The sequence below is a fragment of the Macadamia integrifolia genome, chromosome 1 (assembly GCF_013358625.1).
Source record: "Macadamia integrifolia cultivar HAES 741 chromosome 1, SCU_Mint_v3, whole genome shotgun sequence".
Lineage (NCBI taxonomy): Eukaryota > Viridiplantae > Streptophyta > Magnoliopsida > Proteales > Proteaceae > Macadamia > Macadamia integrifolia.
Window position 1 is genome coordinate 20,281,264 of NC_056557.1, and position 5,051 is coordinate 20,286,314.

Genomic DNA, 5,051 nt, shown 5'->3' on the forward strand with positions numbered 1-5,051 from the left:
GCGGTTGTCGGACACTGTGGCGGTTAGGCATTACGCCCGACGAGTCATGTAGGACAGTCGGCAACTCTGGTGGTACATTCAAGAGGGCCAATCGTACTGCTTTTAAATTGCTGGAGTCAGCACCTTTATTTTTAGTCATTTACATTTCTGTTGAGAGCCGGTGGACGGCATTGTCTTTACTTTTCCGAGTACTCACGGTGGGCCTTCTCCGACAGCCCTATGGGCGTATCGCGGGAGGGAGTTCGCGGCTCGTACCCGGAGTATACGCGCACTGTGTTGTAGTAGCACTAAAACCAAGGACTTAGTAATGTTGCTTAGGTGGATGTGATTTAAAATGTATAGCATGGCATGTAGTGCATATGATGTGTTGTGATGTGTGGACTGCTGTGTGGTCCATCTTTCTACTTACTGAGCTAGTGAGCTAATCCCACGTGTACACCCCCTTTTTAGATGATTTTGCAGGTCACACATCTGAGGAGCATGGGGTGGGTCCCATAGTCGAGTTTCCTGAGGAGGACTGGTGGACCCCTGAGGAGTTAGAGCACGGCACTGACTGCTTGTGCTAGAGCTGTGCTGCGGGACAGCAGTTCTGAGGCCGAGCTGAGCTCCACCTTGGAGGCCGTGCTGAGCTCCACTTCTGAGGCCGAGCTGATCTCTTCTATATGATGCCGAGCTGGGCACAACCCCTGATGCCGAGCTGAGCTCCAGCCTTGAAACCGAGCCGAGCTGTGTACTCTGATGGTTTTTGATGATTTCCTGTATATACTTGGTATTTGAATCATATTCTTTTTGTGTATATATCATGCCTTCGGGCCCAAATGTATATAATTATTGTATCACAATTCGGGTATCAAGTATATGGGATTTATTCACAGGTAAAACTTAGTCTTCCGCTGATCTGATGAACTTATGTTAGTGTGTGTATGCTGTGGTGGAATACAGTATCTGATGATCCTGGCAGGTTTGGGTTAACCGGTGTTAACTCGGTCACCGCTCCGGTTCAGTGTGAACGGGGTGTGACATTTAGGTGAAGGGTTTTGCTATTGATCTCCCATATTGAAGGATTTTAAAGAAAGCAAATGTATAGGGTCACTACTTGTTGAATCTCTTCTTTCTAATCGATTCTTAGTATTGCATATCCACCTAACACTCATGCAACAGAAAACTACCCACAACTAGAGTAAGACAAGCACAAAAGAATGGATAGCAAAACTTTTTTTTATGATTTTTTTTATTTTTTTTTTGGCTTTTTGGGAGCTTACCAGCAGGGATCCGGGGTTGGTCAGGTCAATTTCTGAGGTACTGCTACAGGGCGAAACTTTTCTTTATCATACTGTGAGGCATGGCGACCTCCATCGATACAACTATTATTGTAAGTTGTTCTTCTCAGGAATTCAATAAAAGAAAAGAAAAAACAAAACAAAGCAAACAAAGCACTCCGATTTACCACAAGACAGCAAAAAATAACATGGAACTATCTCCCCGACAACGACGCCAAAAACTTGATTGAGATTTTAAATGTAACCGCAAGCATACGAATCAGTGTAGCTACGGGTCGAACACAGGGAGAGCAGCCACTTTATTTTTTTACTTCTTTTAATAATACAAAAGTGAACCGATTAATAGTTGTGATCTAATTCTAATTACCGTCCTAAACATATGTATCTAAAATAATGTCCTAACCATTCGTCATCTAAGAATTTAAAGATGCAAGCCACGCAATTAAAATTAAATAAATAAATAACTGAAAATAAACAACCCATACAATTTAAAAAAAAATAAAGAAAAAAATGTTGAAATAATAATAAAGTAAAAGAAAGAGGAGAAAACTAGAGAGAGACTCACAAGTAGGTTTATCTACTTAGCCCAAGGGCTGCATCATGATATGAGCTTCCCTACTTAACCAGAGAGTCACTCTTACAAGGGTTACTCTACTTGGCTTTAGGGAAATGGAGACAATTAAAATAAAAATAATAAATTGATGGTTCTATGGCTTGGGGGTCAAAGCCAACACATACACTAGCCGTAAACCTTGGGAGAAAGGGATAGCAGTAATGTAACAACTGAAATTAAAATCCTTAATTAAGAAAGAAAGGGTAGTCAGAAGAGGGAATGAGAGGGGGGAGAGAAGACTATTGAGGGAGCCTACTTACTTGAACTTCAACCCTTGAACTGAAAAATTGATCAATTTAAGATACTACCAATATTAAAAACCAGATCTAGAATAAACCAAATCTAAAATTTCTAGTACTAGAGAAAACAAATCTAAAGAAAAAAAATGGAACTTGAAAGACATGCTTTATAGCTTGTTCTTGTCACCTAGAACTAGAACTTGAAAATTACAACTTCAATTGCTTAAACAATAAAAATAAAAAAACTGAATCGAAAACAAAAGTACTTGCATTAATTAAATAAAAAGAATTTACAAAAGTGTCTAAAGCATAAACCTAGAACTAGAGCTAGAGAAAGAGATAGAGCACCTAAAAAAAAAACCTAGAAGAAGAATGAAGTGTCTCTTCTCCTCTAACATGAGTTGTATTTATAGGGAATGGGAAGGTAGGATAACAAATTTCTCTTTCCTAAAATAGAAAAACCCACAATTGATAGTGAAATCTTTTGAGACCAAAAGTGCTAAGGTGGAGGAGAGAGAAGAGAGAAATAAACTTGGAGAAATTTTCTATAATTTTTTTTTTGCTTATTTTCTTTCCCTTTTTTTTAATTTATTTCTCTTCTTTTTCTCCCTCTAAGGGTAGATTTTCCTTCTTGCTTTGTGTGATTTGGACAATCATTTGGTGATGATGTGGAGGAGAGAGAAGATTTGGACACAATTTATTTCTCCCTTTTTTTTTCTTCTCTTCTTGCGCAAGAACCCCTTCCATGATTTTCCTTGCTTCTAAATTGATGTGAAAATCCCCTCCATACCCTTAGTGCTTTAAGTGAGTGAAAAGTAGAAAATCTTCAACAAAATTCTCCAAAAAAAAGACAACCATGAGATTCGAACTTGAGACCTCCTGGTGAGCAAGGGAATTTTGCACACCATAGCTTACCAACTACACTAGGTAGTTTTTGTTGGAGAGATATGACGTCCGATAATGCTCAAAGCCTTTAAAATACAAAACCTGCAAAAAGAGAGTAAAACCCAAGGTAGCTCCATTCTAAATATATAAAACACATATTTTATTACCTTAGATTTCACACATAAATGTGCTCATCAGAATGCTTTCCTAGGGCCTGACCAGACTCTTCTTGTAATAATTTCTTCAAATTTGACTTTTAGCCAGGAAGAGGAGTTACTTAAAGTGTTAAAAGATAATAAGGAAGCCCTAGGTTGGACCATGGCTGATATCAAGGGTATAAGAAGCCCTTCTATTGCGCAACATCATATACATCTTATGGAGGATTTTAAATCATCCACGGAACCCCAAAGAAGAGATAACCCAGTGATGATGGAAACCATTAAGAAAGAGATCCTAAAGTGCTTGGATCATGGAATAATTTATCCTATTTCTGACGACCAATAGGTAAGCCCAATTCACGTAGTGCCTAAGAAATCTGGTGTGACTGTAGCTTCCAATGCCAATAATGAACTAATTCCAACCCATGTCCAATTAGGGTGGAGGGTGTGCATAGACTACAGGAAACTTAATGCGACAACCCAGATGGACCACTTTCCATTGCCATTCATTGACCAGATGTTAGAGAGGTTAGCGAGACATGAATATTATTATTTTCTTGATGGATATTTTAGCTATAATCAGATCACAATTGCTTTAAAGGACTAACATAAGACCACTTTTACATGCCAATATGGAACATTTGCTTACAAGCGTATGCCCTTTGGACTTTGCAATGCCCCTGCTACTTTTCAACGACACATGATGAGCATCTTTTTTGACATGGTCGAAAAATTCTTAGAAGTATTTATGGATGACTTTTCAATTCATGGGAATTCCTATTTTGAATGTCTTCATCATCTTTCTCTAATTTTGAAAAGGTGCATATCTAAGAATTTTATTTTGAATTGAGAGAAACGTCATTTTATGGTTAAATCTAGTATTGTTTTAGGCCATGTAATATCCAACGAGGGAATTAAAGTTGATAGAGCCTAAGTGGATTTAATTGATAATTTATCACCTTAATCTATTAAGGATGTTCGGTCTTTTCTAGGGCATGTGGGTTTCTACAGAAGGTTTATTAAGAACTTTAGTCAATTAGCCCGATCTCTCACTTCATTACTTGTCAAAGATCAAACTTTTGAATTTTTAAAAAAGTGCCTAGAATCCTTCAAGCAACTTAATAAGGAGTTGACCAATGCACCCATTGTTCAACCACCTGTTTGGACTGAACCTTTTGAATTGATGTGTGATGCTTCGAATTTTGCCATAAGAGTGGTTTTAGTTCAAAGGATTAATAAGTTACCCAGTGTCATTTACTATACTAGTAGGACCTTAAATGATGCACAATTCAATTATACAACCATTAAAAAAGAATTTTTAGCTATTGTGTTTGCATTAAAAAAGTTTCGGTCCTACTTAGTTGGTTCACATGTGGTGGTGTATACTGATCATTATGTTCTTAAATACCTAGTTCAGAAGAAGGATGCCAAAGCCCATCTCATTATGTGGGTTTTACTTTTACAAGAGTTTGATTTGGAAATTAGGGATAAGAAATGAGTTGAAAACTTAGTTGTAGACCATTTATCCAGGCTTTTTAATTCCTTAATTGTCGATTCTCCAGTCAACGAGAACTTTCCAAATGAATAGTTATTTATAGTGTCCAGTGAATCACAGTTTGCTGACATTGTCAACTTCTTAGTTTCAGGTGTGACTCTGGATCACTGGTCCACCCAAGATCAATATAGGTTTCATTCCCAAGTTAAGTACTTGAAATTCTGGGATGATCCTTATTTGTTTAAGATATGTCCGGATCAGATTATTCGACGATGTATTCCTAATCATGAGTAGCATTCCATTCTCTCTTTTTACCATGATTATGCATATGGTGGACACAATAGACCTAAGAAGACTGTCGTAAAGGTTGTCCAATGTGGA